The sequence below is a fragment of the Furipterus horrens genome, unplaced genomic scaffold (genome assembly GCF_987537825.1).
Source record: "Furipterus horrens unplaced genomic scaffold, mFurHor1.1.pri manual_scaffold_3, whole genome shotgun sequence".
Taxonomy (NCBI): domain Eukaryota; kingdom Metazoa; phylum Chordata; class Mammalia; order Chiroptera; family Furipteridae; genus Furipterus; species Furipterus horrens.
This window is the reverse complement of record NW_028327173.1, coordinates 6240558-6258052: the sequence shown is the minus strand read 5'-3', so window position 1 is coordinate 6258052 and position 17495 is coordinate 6240558. Positions and strand designations below refer to the sequence as shown.

Here is a 17495-nt window from a genome sequence, read left to right as displayed (position 1 = left end):
CCACCGAGAAGCCACGTTTTTCATTTTACACCGTGGCCTCACGTCCCCATGTGGCATTTCAAGCCCAGCCCAAGTTGCGGCCTGGGGGTGCCCCTTCCTGTCCTGCCCCTCCTGAAGGTCGGGCCTCCCCAAGGTTATCTCTGCTTTTCTCTGGATTCTGTGAAGTCGCACGGGTCACACTCTGGGGCTGAAAAGTGTTGCTTTTTATAGCCTTCTCTGATGGCCAGGAACGCTTGTGGGGCCTGTGTTGGGAGTCCTGTCCCCTGGGCAGAGATACCTCCGGGGGCTGGGGGCCCCACAGCCACTCCAGCTGAACACCCAAGCAGTCTGGGCCCTTCTAGGCCAGAAAGCCTCCCCTGCCAGGTGTCAAAGGGGCAAGGAGGCTGGCCAAGAGGCGGAAGTGCCCTGGACACCCGATTCCAACTCTGGTTTAGGGGGAGTCACTGCTCCTCTTTGGGGTTCAGTGTCTCCATCTGTAAAATGGGACCGTTGGGCCTTGGCTGCCTCCTCAGGCGGTGAAGAGCTGAAAGACTTTGGGGAGAACGAGGTCGAGGCCCAGGCCCCGTGATGGCAGGGAGGAAAGGGGAAGGGCCCAGGGAAGAGGCCGGCAAGTGCTGTGGGGAGCCTCGGTTACTGTCCGAAGGATCTGGCAGGAGGAGGGAGGAGTGTCTGTGTGGCAGGCACTCTGCCTCCTTCACATCATTTCATTGTCACCCCGAGCCTTGGAGTAGACGCAGCTATCACCGTGGCATACGGACGGGGAAACCACGACTGGCAGAAGTGAAGCCATTTGCCCAAGGTCACCTGACTTGTAAGGGTCAGAGCTGAGATTCCAGGATCTGTATCTAGATCTGTCTCTCGTTTGGGCCACTTGAGGAGGCAGGCCCCCTCAATGGCTGGCAGCAGAGAACATCAAATGGGAGGCTGTGTGCCTGGGCAGGACACCTCAGCCCGCAAAGACCCTGTCCCGCGCTCCCCCAGGCAGGTGCCTGGCCGCTCACTCTTCTGCCTCTGCTGTCCCTGCCTGGCCCATCGCCCCCCAGGAGGGGGCTTGACTCCGGGGTCTTGGCGAGGCCCTGACAGAGGGCTCGCTCATCAAGACCAGTACTGCACTTTGCTTCTCCCTCACCTGCTCACCCTGACTCTGCCTCCTCCTCCCTCTTTTTAATCTGGTTTTTATCAAGGATGATAACATTCAATAATAATAAAGCTCGAGTCCACTTTCTAACAGCTGATTGGCCCCCACACCCTGAATCAGCGATACAGAAGCCCGGGTCCTGTGTTGGCCTGAGGGGACCTTCATGCAGCCACCCCAGCCCCTACCCCAAGGCTGTCTATGGGCCCTGTCATCACCCCTGTCCTTGGAAGATTCCCTGGGGAGCCTCTGGGGAGCAGGTGCTCTACAGGTATCTCAAAGCTGCTTCCTTTTTGCCAAAAGGACCCAAGAGAGGGGAAAGGGAGAGGGATCAAGACTAACCTGTAGTGTCCATCTGTCTGTCCTTCTCTCCAAATAACAGCAAGCAGCAGCTACCGTTTATTGAGCACTTACTTCATGCTAGTGTTTTCAGGCATTTTTCTCAACGACTCATCAATAATAGGCACTATGCTTAAGCCCACTTCATTCAGAAATGAGGGCACTGAAGCCCAGAGAGGTCAAGTCACTTGCTCAAGATGACACAGCTAAAAAAAAAAAAAAAGAAAAAAAAAGATGACACAGCTAGTTGGATCAGGATTTAAACTCAAGAGTCATGGATTCTAGGGTCTCGACTCTCAAGCGCTCTGTCTCCTGCCTCCTGCCTGTGTTCTGCCAGGTGGAGAGCACCTGCCCAGCAGCATCTGTCCTCACACAACTTGAGTGGCCCTGCCACAAGAGAGACAGACCTGGGACCCTGCTCCTTCCCTCCCTGTCCTAGGTCTGATGTGGCGGGGCCGAGTGGGGCTTCCTGCTGCTGTCCAAGCCTGGGCCGGCTGCCAGGGCTCAGCTGGGGTATCTGCACCCCATGAGGACCTTTGTCCCTTTAATAGGTCCTCCTTAGTACAGGACGTCCCAGGGCGGAGGGCAAGGCCTGAATGCCAGACCTGGGCAAGCCCTGCCCAGGACACTCCCCATGCTCTGGAGTGGGGGAAGGGCACTCCTGTCTTTGTCTTTGGTTTCCCTGCCAACAAGAACTGGGGCTCCCAGTCACCCTCAGCCAAAGCAGGACTTAGGGGTTCCTAAGATCTTTCCTAGATGTTATTTACCCCATCTGCCCCGACCCTGTTTTTAACTTTATACTTCTTGCTCCTCCCACCTCTACCCTACCCTCTGCCCCATTTCTGGTTAGTGTCTGCCCTCCTCCCTGCCAACTTCCAAGTCCCCACAGTCTTCAAGGCCCTGCTCCTGGCACCTGCCCCAGGAAGCCCTCTCTGACTGCTGCAGCCCACCACAGTCTCCCCTTCCTGCCGGGAACTCACAAAGCCCTGTTGCGGACACTGCATCACCCTCCAGTTCTCTTCAGCCCCTGCGTGCCAAGCCCTGGGCTGTGCTCCGCGGGGTAGGGAGAAAATGATTGACACCTGGTCCCAGCCTTGTGGGTGCTCTCAGGCTTGGGGGCGGCGGGAGGCGTGGGCAGGGCAGATCACTTTAACAGTCCCATAGCACTTTTCTAAATCGCATGAGCCCTTGATCAACCATGCCCCTCAGGTCCCCAGGACTCTAGTTCCCAGCGATGCAAGCAACCCAGGCTGAGCCCTGGCAGCAGGCTTATAGCAGGTGCTTAATAAATACTTGTTGAATGAAGAATGAATTGAATGAATGAATGAATGAGCCAGTGTCTGTGGGTTTACTCCATGTCCTTTCCTGGACTCTAAGCGCCTGGGGACAAGGACAAGGTGGGCTTAGGCTCAGGAAAAGCAGGGGTCTCTGGGAGCTTAGAGGAGGGACATGTGACCAAGATGAAGGTGGGTGGCCAGGGAAGTGCTGTCTCATTTGAGACCTGACGATGGAGGGGTAGGAGCAGGAAGCAGGCGGGTGAAGCATTCTGGGAATGTCATACTATGAGCAAAGGCCAGGGCCAGGAGCATGTGGCACTTTTGGATAGAGAAGAAGGCCAGTATGTTGGAGCAGGGAGGGCCGAAGAAAAGAGGAGCAGGTGGCAGGGCCACACCAGGTGGGACTTTGTGAATCACGTGAAGGAGTCTGGACCAGATCCTACAGGCTCTGGGAGCCCCTAAGGGGCTTTGACAGGGGGGTGGTGGCTCTGGTCTGCGGCTGCGGGGACAGCAGGTGGGCAGGACTGGTGTGGGGCTGGTGCCCCATTAGGAGGTGGCTGCAGAAAGCCAGGGGAGCCTGAGGGTGGCCCAATTTACTGCTTCTCCTTCAGCTCAGAGAGTCTGAGCTCCCAGGTCTTAGCCTCTGGGGGCTCTTGGGACTTGTTCCATCTTGTCTTATGTTTCCAAATGGGAGCCCAGAGCCCAGAGTGGGGAGAGCCTTGCCCAATGAGCTGGGGTGGGAAGCCAGGCCCCAGGCCTGGAGCTGGGAAGGGCGGTGGGTGCCTGTGAGGGCAGGGGTCCATCAGGAGGTCCCTGCTCAGGCCACTGGCAGACAGTCTTGATGGTCCTGGCAAGACCAGGGCATTTAGAATTCCAGACCTGGGGGCTAAGGATGAAATAGTCCTTCTGAGGATTTGGGGTAGGGACCGCTGGAGGACCAGTCTCAAGTGTAACACGGGGTCTCAAGCCCACTGTGCCCCTGGCCCTGGGGGACTCCTGCCAGCATGCTGGTTTCAAAGAGGCTGCCTAAGTCATAAAGTAATAATGCTATTACTCCAACTACAGGTGGTGACAGCAATGGCCGCCCTCTGTCAAGCACTATGTTGCTGAGCCCAGGTGATAACGCTGCGAGGGGACTGTGTTGTTGCCCCAGCTCACAGATGAAGAAACAGAGGCACAGCCCAGTGAGGGACCTCGTGCCACAGCTGTGAGTGAGAGTCAGGGTTTCAATCTGAGAGGCCTGACCCCAGAGCCATCTCTTAACGCCGCGGGGCGGACACAGGTGATGCTGCGTTAGCAGTCGGGCAGGTCTGGGTTCCATCACCTTCATTAACTGGACCTGAGCCTGCGCATCTGCCTATCTGAGCCTCAGTTTCTCTCCCTGCCTTCCCCTAACACAGGGGTCAGGATGAGTGGCTTGCTGAGAAGACACTAGAGGTGATACGTTTCCAGGGCCAGGACACAGAGGGACCTTTGGGAGCACCTGCCCTGCAGCCACCGTGGCCTTCCCGGGCCTCTGTGCGGCGTCTCCCGCACTCAGCTCCCCCCTGGGCACATTCAGTCTGTGCCCCACGCCCATTTGCATGCCAAGCTGCGAGCATTGGCAGGTGAGCCAGCCCGCCTCCCGCCCTCCCTGTCCTGTGCGAGGTGGGGGAAAGGGCTAGAGCCCTGGGGCTGTCCCCATTGCTGGGTGGGGGGTGGCAGGGACCTGGAAGACCTCCTCGGGGCTGGGGCAAGGGCTGGGGCTAGGGGACGGTGGGCGCTGGGTGCCATGGGCAGCCCTCCTCTCTGAGGGCCCCAGAGTTCTGGAAAAAGGGGAAAGGCCTCCTCCTCTCATTCCCTGGGCCACTTCCTCAGCCCTTGATAAAGGTATTTAATGAGCAAACACGCTGGGAGGGAGGGCCCAACTCTGGGAAAACCCGGGCTCTGCTGGGGGGCCAAGTGGCAACTCCCTCTATCACGTCCCTGGATGGGCTCCGGTGACGATGTTGGCTCCAGGGAGCGCCCTGAGCCTCAACTTCCTCATCTGTAAAATGGGGGCGAGACTGCCTTCCGGGGTGGCTGTGAGGCTTCCAGGAGAGCGCACAAGGTGATAGCTATTTCAATTCAGCAAATATTCTCCTGCCTTCCTCGGCTCTCAGGGTGAAGCTGCCCCCCTTTAGAGCACCTGGGGAGGCTGAGGACCTGCCCCCGAGGTCCTGGGGCACAGGTGGGGAACAGCACCTGGGTGTCCCAATTCCTGCCTCTGCCCTCCTTGAGGTGGCGGGCGCCAAGATAGCATCTCCCCTCCCAAGAGCCCAGAGGAATTTGGACAGCAAAGAAAAACAAGCCCCAGCCTAATGGTTTTCATTTTTGTCTTGAACAATGCTGTTTCTGGGCTGATTGTTAAGCAAATATTGCAGGAGGCGGGCCCCTCCGCTGACGCAGGCAGGCTGGGGATATTATCAGAGTGTCAGCGCCAGGGCCTGGGGCGCTGCCACCCCCAGATTCTGCCCAGGACGCCAGCTGCTGCTGTTGGCCCTTCTCAAGTCCCACGCCTCTGGGGAGGGGGCTTCAGGGCCTGGACTTCAGGGGTTCATGACTTGGTAGAAGCAGTTCTGCCCAACCATGGGAGGGCCCCTCACGCCCCCCACCCCCCACCCCGTCCTCTTTAGGACAACATGGAGTCTGAGGACTATTCCAGTTGGCTCTGGACTGTGGGGTTTCCTGGGGTGGGACTTTCAGTGCTGAAACTGGGATAGTCAGAGTGACCCAGGATGATGGGTCGGTCACCCTACGGACTCAGGAGTCCAGGGGGAAGATGCCATAGCCTCTGCTGCTAACACCTACGACACCCACAACATTCAGGGAGTGAACACTGTGAGCTGGGCCCAGCACCCCCCCCCACAGTGCATTATGGGTATCACCTCACTCATCCCCCCGACAGGCTGTGGAGAGACGTGAGACCCATTTTTCAGCTGAGAAAACTGAGGCTCAGAAACTGACTTGCATGAGGCCAGGCTGCTGGGAAGTGGCTGAGCAGGAAGTCAGAGTAGGGTTTCAAAGCCCCAGCTTTCGATGACCATTCTGCCCTTTCTGGGAGACTGACCTTGGCCAGCCCACACATGGTAAAGCCAAGGTCAGGAGAGGTGGAGAGAGCTCAGCCCCAAGCTGAGGTTCCCTCAGTGAGGCTGGCTTTAGGGTGTCCCTCCTATCAGCGTTGGGAGGGCTGGTTGCACCTCAGCCCAGGCTCTAAAAGACACATTTCAGCTTATCTGGGGGAAAATGCTTTCATATTATCTAAGAGAGCCCCAGAAATTGCCCCAGATATTGGGGGTGTGTGCAGTGTGGCCCCTGGATTCTTGCCTTCCCTGGAGGGCCCGTTGCAAAGTCAGACAAACCCAGGCTTCCTCATCACGTGAGAGCCCTGGCTGGGGCAGATCCCAGAACTCCAGCCCCCACAGGCTTCCGAGGTCTGGAAGGCAGTGTCAGAGCTGGTGTGGACCCCCTTCTCACCGGAGGCTGGGCCTGGGCTGCCCGTCTTGTCCCCTCTCCCTGTCCCCTCTTCCCTGTCCCCGCGCTTGGCTGGTGCCTTGGCTTCCATGGCAGGGCGGGCGTTGGCGCTGCCTCTGGGGGTCTGTCTGAGGTTCCCTCCAGCAGCTGTGGCAGCGGGTACAGCTCACTAATTAATTAGCGCTTAAGTACTTAGCATCCTTCTGCATCGTGTCAAACGAGGATTTGAGTCTTAATTCCCTGTGTAGGTGACGGTGGGCATGTGTCGGGGAGAGCGGTCAGGACTTGGAGGAAACAGTCTTTCTGGCTTGGATTCGTGGCTAAAAACATTGGTGCAGCAGAGACCCTTGGGATCAGAGCTCCCGGACTCTGAGACCCTCATCTGTCCTTTTTCCAGTCACTTACCCACCATGGCATAGAGTATGAACGCAGGCTCTGCAGCCAGTCAGATCATCTGGGTCTGACTCCCAGCTGCACTGCCTGCGACCTGCCTGGGTGCCCCCGAGGGAGCCACTTAATCTCCCGAGTCTTGGTTGCATGTAGGGAGATGTGACGGTACCCTTAGAACTGCTGCAGAGATTAAACAAACTCATAGCCATCCCGTAGAACATGCCCAGCACATGGGAGGCCCCCCATCTGTAGGAGCTATTAGCTGTCATTTGGTCACCCTCTTGATCATGGTTTTAATTATCCAAAAAACATTTCTCGAGTTTCTGCTACGTAGCCACTGGACACAGGCCTGGGGGCTGGGGCCGCAGAGGTGAGGAAGACTTTCAGCCTCTCTAAGCCTTGGTCTGACCATCTGGGACTTCACGATGGTGACAGACTACCTGTGAGGCTCAGATGAGACACTGTAAGTCAAAGCCCAAGGCCCAAGGCCCGCCACAGGCTGAGCCCCACCCAACACTGGCTGCTGGTGGGAGAAGGGGGACCGCGGCCCCAGCAGAGCTGGGCTGGGGGCTTCAGGGCAGGCAGGATGGCACTACCTCCATCGCTCTGGGCCCAGCATTGCTCAGGACCCACCTAGAAAGTGGCTGTGTTCCTTGGTGGCTAGGGTGGTGCCAGGCTGCGGGCAGGGCTGCTGGGACCACTTGGGAGGGCTCCTCCTCTCGGTGCCGGGACTCAGGGACATGGGTAAGTGATTAAGCCAACATTCAAACTCAGGTCAGCTGCACTTGACACTTGAGTGTCGAGACTCCATGGGTCCTTGTTGGGTGAGTGGGTGGGGGGATCCCCAGGGCAGGTAAGGCCAAATCTGATCTTTCTCCCCTAACACTTCTGACTTGTTCCTTCTCCCTCAGCATCCCCCGGAAACGCTGGGTCCCAAGGATGCACAGGTTCCACTGTGCCATCACAAAATGGCATTGGCGGAATCTCTAGCATAACCCCCTCCGTGATGGTGGGCCTGTGTGGAACCATCTCAGCCCTACAGAGCACCGGTGGACTATCAAGGTGCTGGAGAAGGTCTCAGGCCACCACTGTGTAAGTAAAAGGGACCATCAAAGGTTGTGGAGTGGGAGTCAGGGTATAAGGCAGAGTAGGGGAGGGGGAGAGGAAGGTGCTAGAAACTGAGTCTGAGGTTCTTAGGTTGGCCGCATGGCTCTGCTCCATGACCTGAAGAAAACTCACACAACCTCTCTGAGCTTTGGTTTTCGTCATGTGACACGAAGACAGCAATCCTGCAGAAGACAGCGTCTCCCCGTGAGTGCCCTGTAAACAGATAACATGTCATAAAACTTCAGGGATTGTGTTATTTAGGAACCAAAATTGGCCGGTGGTCTTACAGGACCACAGGTAGACTCAAATTCAGCCGCTCCCTCCTGCTCCCAACACTCAGTTTTGCCCGTAAGAAAAAAAGTCCCAGTTCCGCAGGGCCTGCCATGTGCCAGGCACTGAGCTAAGCGCTGGGCATCCCTTCCAGACCGGCGAGCTGGGCACTCATGCTCCCTCCCACAGACAAGCCAGCCCAGACTCAGCGTGGCCACGTCACTTGCTTGAGTCCTCCCAGCTGCTAAGGGACAGAGCCGAGATTCAAACCCAGGTCAGCTGCTCTTGGCACTCAGTAAACGTTTGTTGAGTGAATAAACGAACACATGAGTGGGCGCTTACAGAAAAATCGTTGATTTGGGGGGAATGCGTAGGATCTTCCTTTTTACAGAAGCTACAAAGGCAGGGGCAGTGGGGCCAGGGTTGCCCTTGGCTTGTGTCAGTCTTGAGCTTCTCCCTATTACCATTTGGGTGGTTGCTGGCATCTACGGAGCTGTTGCTACATGCCAGGCACTTGATGGGAACCAGGGATGCAAGCCTGGATGGAACGGACATCATCCCACCTCATGGTGCTTATGGTGACTGGCAGTGGGGCTGGGCTGGAAGTGCGGGGGCCGTGTGGAAGGTAACGCATCTGGGACAGCAGCTCAGGGTCTTGGAGCCGACTAGATCTTGCCCCCTTTATACGCCCGTCCTGCCCCGGGAAATGAAGAGCCTGAGACCTCAGGTGCTGTCTGACCGCATTGCCTTGGGTACATATTCAGATGCAGAGCCTGAAAGAGAGGAGATGGAGAGAAAATGAAGGCAAGGCGTTCAATGAATGAAGGTCACAATAAAGCCCATGACACCCACAGCCTGTACCTTGACCAAAATGATAGTTCACGACCACGGGCACCCACCACGGGCCAGGCAGGCCCTGTGCTAGCTAAGACCGCCCTGTGGTTTATCTCACTGGGCCCTTTGCAATAGCTCCACCTGACAGTCGAAAAACCGAGGCTTCCGGAGGTCACCTTGTCCAAGGTCAGACCGCTGGTCAGTAGTGGCAGAGGGGAGGTTCAGAGCCCAAGGTGTCTGGCTGCGGAGAATGACAGGTCCGTGTGCAGTCTGCTGCTCCGGATTCTATTCTTTGGCTTGAAAAAGCTCCCTGCGGTCTCATTCTACAGGTGGGAGCATGGAGAAGGTGGGGGGAGGGCAGGCGACGGTGCCCAGTCTGGCAGCTGGTGTTCTACCTGCAAGGCAACCTTAGCGCGCGGTCCTGCCCTCGGGGCCAACGGAGAAAAGGCGAACCCTGGGGATGAAAAGCTCGGGAGACTCCCGGGCTCTGCGTGAAGGAGCAGTTCGAGAACCCTCTTTGAAGGTTCCCGGCAATGTCCCCGTGGGAGCCAGCTCATGTATTTTAAGAGAAAAAAAAAATATTATTAAAGAAGTTAGGGTTATGGAGAGGCCGTAAACGTAAAAGATTGGGGGGTCCGACAGGGTCGCCCTAGCAGCCGCAAGCAGGGTTCATCTTGACAAGCTAGAACCCTGTCCAAGAAATAAGTCGTTTTGTTTCCCCCAGATGGGTCCCCCTGAATCTTCCCACAACACCCGCTCCAAAGTTTTCACGTGCCCAGCTAGCAAGGGACCCATCCAGCCCATGGCTGCATCTGTCTAGGAAAGGACAAAGTCTTGGCAGAATTAGGGAGGGAGCTGGGCCCCTGTTGGTAGCCACAGGCACTTCTGGACTGGGTGCCCAAGACACCCAATTTTCCAAACCCTCCCCAAGTCCTCCCTCACCCTGGCTGTAGCAACCATAGCCATGAGCCAAGGGCACTCAGCTTCCTGGACATTCCGGGGGAGAGGAGTCTAGGACTTGGTACCTTTGAGGCACTTGTGGGTGCATGTTGGTGGCAGGAACAAATAAACAGTTTGGGCCACAGACAGGATACCTACCTGCCTGTCCCCTCTGTCTCATGGGTGTCTAGTTCTCATTCAGGTGTTGCGGCAAAAAAGGTGGTACCCCCGCTCCAGCTGTTCCTTCTCCTCCCTCCTTCCTTTGGTGAGCCTTAGAGAGAATCAGAAGCGAGGGGACATGAAGTGCTGGAGACCCCTTTTCCCACCTTGCCAATTCAGATCCGATTAAAGTCAGCTGTAGTCCGGACCTGGACCTGGCTGGCTGAGATGGAAGGTCAGAGGCTGGAGGGAGAACTTCCAAGGTCCAACCCTAGCTCCCAGCCCCCACGTCCAGGATGGCTTCTAACAAACTAGCCGGTCCCTCCCCACCCGCAGCTGGGAGACAGGGAGGGTGACATTGAGTGCCTGCTCTGGGGTGTCCTAAGGGTTAACTAATTAATGGTCGAAAAGTGCTTTGAAAAAATAAAGTGCTGGATAATGGGAAGGGCAATTATGTTGGGAGAAACTCCTAATTTGGCTGGAATTGATGTTAATGATAAAGTATCTGAAACATGTAGCAAGCAAGCGTGATTGTATTTTATATGACAGAGGGAGAGACACTCACACACAGGGGACAAGGAGAGCAGTTAATTTGGTTAAATAAAGCGAAAGCTGAAAGGGAGGCGGACACCTCTGTGCTCGCTGTTTATCTGGACTTGATGTGACACTTTGGACTGGATCGGGCCTTTTGACTCTTTTATTTATTTGTTTGTGATTGAAATACATGGGAAAGTGCCAGGTTTATGGCTCAAAAAGAGACCTAAGGACGCCAGCTGTGATTAGAACTCCTGAGCAGGTACGGGCTACATTTCAGGGAAGACAGCAAGGTCTTGAGAAAGTCAAGGTGGGTCAGGATATCCTCCCCCCACCCCTGCACCCCACCCTGGAGGCCGAAGCCTCGCCCACCAGAGCTGGGATCAACTTAGATGGCAGCCAGCGTAGCTCTCTCACCTCCCAAAGGGGGACACTGGGACCCGGAATAGGACCGGGCACAGAGGCTGTTGATCAATATAGGAGCCCACAATTATGGCAAACTCCTGTCTGCCAGGCCCTGTGATAAGATGTGATCCCACTCCACCCTCAGAGCAACCCTATGAGGTGGGCAGCATTTTCACCGCTGTTTTACAGAGGACTAATTGGAGGCTCAGAGAGATCAAGTAACATGCCCAAGGTCACACAGCCAGGAAGCGGTGGAGCAGGGAGTGGGGCTCAGGCAGCCTGACTCTAGACATAAAACTACAATTGTTGGACTAATCAGGTGCTCTTGGTGTTCACGGCTCTGCTCTCCTTGACTAGTTCTGCCAAAGTAGGGAACCAGGACAAGGGAACGGGGAGGCTCCTGTCCCTGCCCAGTGGTGACGGAGTGGCAGAGCCTCCTGGCCTGAAACTCTCATGGGAGGGTGTGAGCTGTAGTCTGGGGCCTGAGAAGACAGTGAAATGGCCCCAGAGAAAAAAGAGCAGAAGCCTTGGTTTCCGGGAGGTCTGCGAGGTCCTCACAGGTCCAGATTAGTATTCAGTATTTATAATATTTCCATAATGGTAAAACAAAAGAAAACAAGCAGAGAGAATGCATTTTTAATCACCAATCATTCCTCTTTGTTTGTTGTGAATGAACAGCGAGGTGAAATAGTATTTCATAATCACCCCATTCGAATTTTCCTCCCCACAAAGCCCCGAGAAATCGCTAAATAAAATAAATAAACAAACCGAGGCCTTAAAATAAATTCTGGAGGGCAGAGTGTTACGTGCGGGTTATCACAGTCGCAGGGAGGCAGGGGCTGGGAGGTGGCAAGAAAGGACAAAGGGACAGGGGCCTTGCCGGTTACTAGAAAAAAGAGACCCAGCTCTAGGGCACACACAGGCAGGTGGAGAAAAACAGAGCAAGAGTTCGAAGATCCCAAGAGTGGGAGAGATTCCCCACCCTTCGTTTCTTTTTCCTTATTCTCCCAGAATCTCTGGTCCTCATCCTTTCCTTATAAGCCAAGGGAACTCCTGTCCCCTGTCCCCTGTCCCCACGGAGCTTCACAATCTCCTACTCAGAAGGCTGCCCGTCCAGGAAATCCTCTCTGTCTAGTGTTCACCTGCTCCCCCAGTCAGTCCAGCCTCTCAATTGACAGAGGAAGAAACCAGCAAAGAGAGAATGGAGGGGACATAGATCTAAGACCTCACGACAAGCTAGGGACAGAGCTGGACCGAGAGCTCCAGGGGCTTGAGGCACTTATCTGTAGGTGTCTCTGAGAAGCCTTCTATGTCCCGGGATTTTCTTCACTGGCTGTTCTGCTGTTTTGTTTTACATATCTCAGCATCTTCAGGCCTTCAAGGGCCTGGCACATGGGGCACACACCAGATATTTGTCTGATATAGGGATGGGCAGATGGGCGGATGGGCGGGTGGGCAGGTGGATGGGTGAAGTTTGGATGGTGGGTGAATGATTGAATGGATAGATGGATGGATGGGTGGATGGGTGGATGGATGAACAAATAAGAAGCTAAAGCTGACTTGGTTCCCTCGCTTGCCATTAGCTATGACAAGATAATGACAATCACAGCATAGTCTAGTGAACATCTGGGGTCCTGGTGCTTTGAAATGATGTCTCCAGCAATCCTCTGAAGGGCTCTGGAAAAGATCACCTTCTAGTAAATCAGATCCCTTCCAAGTAGAAATTTGAGGCCAAAGCTCTAGGGCCAGGCACACCCCCATTTTCACGTGAGTCACGTGGTGGTAAAGAGCACTGGCCTGGGGTCGGAGGTCCTGGGCTCTGCTCCCACTCTGCCACTAATTTGTGGCGAGGTCACGGGAGAGTAAGTGGCTTCCTCTCTGCGGGCCTCAGTGTCCCACTCTGAAATGTTCTCTGTTAAATGTTGTAGGCTCTGGGTCTGGCCCCTTCTGTGGGAACAGCTCAGTCAGAGCTGGGAGAACTCAGCCTCTGCAGCTCCTGTCCCACAGCCTGGGCTGCCCTGTCCCTCTGTGCCTGACCCCTGCCATGCCTAGGAGCACCGTTCGGTTCTCCCAGCCTCTTTCCAGGTCAGACACTTGCAATGCAGGGTAGCTCAAAGTGTCGGGATCATCTCAAAGCCAGGCTGGATGTTCTGGCCATGGTCAAGGCCCATACTCCCTCTGAATCCTATTGAAAAAATAATAAAAAGGTAATTACTTTGTCATTACTGAACACTGGTTTGTCTTTCTCTCTCTCTCTCTCTCTTTTAAGTCATGACCATAAATAACGATCCCATTACCCTTCAGAGTGGACACACATCTATGCAGGACTTGCTCGCTCGCCTGTACTGCTTTGCCCCCTACACCATCAGGCCCTGGTACATGCCATGCATCCACACCCACATGTACATCAAACACAGAGACAGAGACATTGCCCATTTGCCTGACAGTTTCCAAGCATTCTCCTGGATGCTAGAAAGAATAATAACAACAGCTATTATTTGTGAATTCAGGCCGAGTATTTGCATGAATCATCTCAATTAATTCTTCTGACAATGCTATGAGGCAGACACTGATTTTGGTGCCATTTGACAGATGGGAACCCTGAGGCTGAGGGAGGTCAGGAACTTGCTTAAGGTCACACTGCGAAAAGTTGCAGAGCTGGGATTTGTACCCATGTGACCCAGTACAGAAATCCATGTTCCAATATACCAATTATTTAAACCTAGATTTAAAAGTTGTACACATGCGTAGTCTGCTGGGAGAAAATAATTATAGTACAGGGTGATAAGTGCTCTGGGGGGCCATTGGAGGCATCTAACCTAGTTTTGGGCAGAGGGACATCAGGGAAGGCTCCCTGGAGGAGGATACTCCTGCTTTGGTCTCAATGGGTGAGTGAGAGAAAGACGAGTGAAGAAGGGAGATGAGGCCTTCAGGGCAGAGGGTACCGCCTGGACAAAGGCCTGGAGGCGAGACCTAGGAGGGTAGGAGGGGATCGCTGAGCAGCTCAGCTGGAGCAGAGGCTGTGTGAATGCCTGACAGGGAGAGTGTTGAGAGGTGAGGCCAGGGAGGCAGGCAGGGCTGTCACTCACATCCGGGCCAGGTTGGCACAGCGGGGCAGCCCGGCCCCACCCACATTCAGCTACCTGGCACTCCTACCCGTGTGACATGAGGGCACCTCATCAGCAAAACAGCCCTTTCCTGCCTCCCCAGCCAGCCCCACCCTCTGTGAGACACTGCGCCGTGGGCGGTGGCCGGCACCTGCGCAGGTGCCCGTCGGGAGGAAGCATGGCTACTTCCGGAGTCTGCCAGCGAGTGCCTTTGGCCCATGTCCTGGCCACACCAGCCCACAGACGGGACTGCATTGTAGGCCAGAAAGCAGCACAGCCATGCTGGTCGGTGTTGTTCCTGCTCTCGGAGGTCTGGGCTGATTCCAGATCTCGGAGAGGTAGGGAGGAAGGAGGAACGGACGGAGTTGGGACAGGGGCCCACACGGTCTGTGGCAGGAACCACAGGGCCACGGGAGTGTGGCTTTTGCTTGGACAGGTGGCCCCTTTGACTTCCCCATCACTCAGTTTCCCTTGTCCCACAGGGCCCTGGTGCCAGGCCTGCCCCTCCCTGGCAGGCCCGGAGGGGGTAGGTGTCGCCCATGGATCTTTTCAAGAGAGCTGATGTCAGCAGTCAGTCCTGCCCCTCACCTGGCTGTATTTCTCTGCATTCAGGTGTCTGTTGGCAGCCTGAGCGTAATCTTCCAGTGTGCAAACAGAGCCCAGCCGTCCCCACATAGACCCAAACCGTCCTTTCAAGGGACACGTGGTCTCTCGTGTATGTACACACACACTCTCCCATGCAGATGAGATCACACAGCTCACCCCTTGGCATGAAAGGCGCGCCTACCCACACGTCCTCCAACAGCGTAGGCAGACTGCGGGTGGGCTCCAAAAAGTGTGCCTGGGGGGTTTCATTGCAATTCATTCTTTGAATTTTTAAGTGCAGTTCGCCCCCAATACATGGCTCTCAGATTGTGGGTATTTTTTTTATGTTCTGCATTATATTTACATCTGTATTTCTCTGTTTTTCCTGAACTGTTGGCAGGCTGTGCGAATTACCTTTATTTCCCCCAGAAACTTAAAGCTGTTTTTTTTTGTTTGTTTGTTTGTTTGTTTTTAAAGTTAGATGATTAAGAGGAGATTAAAGCTGGGAGAGGCCACAGACATCAGAGACCCTGGGACTAGGGAAGTTTTCTAAAAGGAAAAAATTAGTCACCTGCAATTATTCTCGTTACCAGGCAGGCATAAACATAAATGCCCCAAAAGTAAATTAATGAGCACAAACAAGAAAAGGAAAAGGTTGCGCCGCAGAGTCAAACAGCCTGTCCCCTGACTGGTGTGGAGTGAGAGCTCAGATGGGGGGGAATGAGAACACGTGCGAAGTATGGATCCTGAGCTCGGAAAACAGGTAGTATTTACGGCATCGAAATCCCTACGGCTCTTCTGTCTAGAGAGGTTTCTGGAAGGTGTGGGTGGAGAGGCAGGAGGAATCTGGAGCTCATCTCTGTTGAGGCTGAAAGACTCAGATAAACCCCACCCCTCCACCCCTAAGAATTGAGCAGATGCCCAAGAAGCCTGGGCTCAGGGAGAGATTCTGGAAGCCCCAAGAACCTGAGAAAGGGCTGCTTCCAGCCCCAGCTCCCGGCTCCCAGGCGTCTGCCCTTCCCGTCTCTGCCCGGGGTTGTGGGTCTGAACAAGGCCTCTCAAACCTTGAGACAGGCCCCTGCTTGTGGCCAGCACAGTTCTAATAAGGATTCATTACTAGAATCACAGACTCTTTCACCCATTAAATGAACAGGGGTTGAAAAATCGAGAGGGGGGGGGGGAGGAGAACACCAAAGATTGGAGAGCCATGGAGAGACGGGCTCTGGGTGGGAGGACAAACACAGTACAGACAGCCTTCTGGGAGGGGTGTGTCTGGCATTGGGAGTAAAGTGTATGCACACTCTTTGACTCAACAATTCCACTTTAAGGAACATGCATGGTTATTTATGGACAAGGATATTCATTCGAGTTATTTACAATAATGAAGAGAATTGGAAAGGAGTCTGACGTCCAACATTTTCAGTAATGAGGACTGGTTAAGTAAATTATGACCCAACTGTAATATAGCCATTAAAAATCAGGTTGTAGAATATTTAATGATGTGAGAAAATGTTCATGCTACGTATACGTGACAGGTGGGGAAAAAAAGTTAGGTTCTGTGTGATTCTGATTTTATAAAACAAAGCAGAGCAAAAAACCAAACAAACAGAAAATCTACACGGGCAGGAAACATATACCAAAGTCAACAGTGATTATGCACAGGCAGTGGTATTACACATGATTTAAATTTTCTCCTTCCTGTTGACCCGTGTTTTCTGAATTTTCTACAGTAAACACGCGTTATGTGTATTGTCAAAAACAAATAACCATGTACTTTGCAAAAAAGAATGAAGGAATTTGGGGGGAGGAAGGACTGGTCACGTTGATCGACTCGAATGGGATTCAGGAGCCCAGCTCAGCATTTGGGGAAAAAGCCCCTCTCCTCTTCTGCCTTCCCAGGACAAGTCGTAAATAAAAGAGAAGCACTCAGCTTTTTTTATTTTTAATTACAACTTGCCCAGTAATCACCATAATCACTCATCTCAAGCATTTGTTTTTCTGTTTTCACTCAGCGCCTACAGAGTACCGACCATGATCCTGGGTCCAGCGAACCCCCCAAACACGGGCCTCGCCCAAGGAGACCCTCCAAACGAGGAGCCACTTAGGAAAACGGAAAACAAGCACAGCATCTGTAATGTTTTCATTTAAAAGTAGTGATTCTTGGCCAATGTTTATTGAGTGCGTACTGTGTACGCAAGCTGGTGGCTGGTCCTGGTACGCCTTTGGTTCTTTCGTCTGTTATCAGGTTAAAATAAAATTTACAGGTAAATTTACAGATCAGCTCTGCGTCCTCCCTCCTCCTCTCCCAGCGCACTCACCTTCGGGTTTCATCTCTTTATGAAACTCGAGTAAAGGTAAAGAATGCTGGTTGCACTGGGGTGAGTTGGAGAGGGAGGCTTTTGTCGCCCCTCCCCCAACCATGTAGCTGGTCTTGGGGGTGAAGCTGTGGCATCAGACAGCCCACCTCAGCCTCGGGAAAGTTATTTCTTGTGTCTTGGTTTCCCCATCTGTGTAATGGGTATCTTCTTACCAGCGACCAGCTCATACAGTTGTTGCGAGAGTCTAATAAAATAATGTCAGTGCTTAGCGGGGTGCTTGGCACAGAGCCACTTGGTGAACACTGGTGTACGATGAGGTCTCGCTTTCCAGCACTGCAGACGGTTAGAATTCAAAAAAACTGCCCTGGCTGGTGTGGCTCAGTTGGTTGGAGCAGATGGAAGTAGACAGAAAGTTTGAGAGTTTGATTCCTGGTCAGGGCAACTGATTGATCAATGTCTCTCTCTCTCCCCCGTCTTCTCTGTCTCTAAAAAGCAATGAAGGAGTGTCCTTCGGTGAGGATAAAAAAAAAAAAAAAAGTTTTTTTTTTTTTTTTTTTTTTTTTTAAGAAAACTGACAAGGCAAGTGAGCTGGATTACTTTCAAG

At 53.9% G+C, this 17495-nt stretch overlaps 1 long non-coding RNA gene across 1 annotated transcript; it reads left to right on the top strand.

Annotated features, from left to right (window-relative positions):
- The first annotated feature begins 3085 nt into the window (after positions 1–3085).
- LOC150014168 (uncharacterized) lies at positions 3086–16846 on the top strand. Its single transcript, XR_016509904.1, has 3 exons — positions 3086–3149; positions 7545–7725; positions 16586–16846. It is a non-coding gene; the product is annotated as an uncharacterized LOC150014168 (long non-coding RNA).
- Positions 16847–17495: the final 649 nt, after the last annotated feature.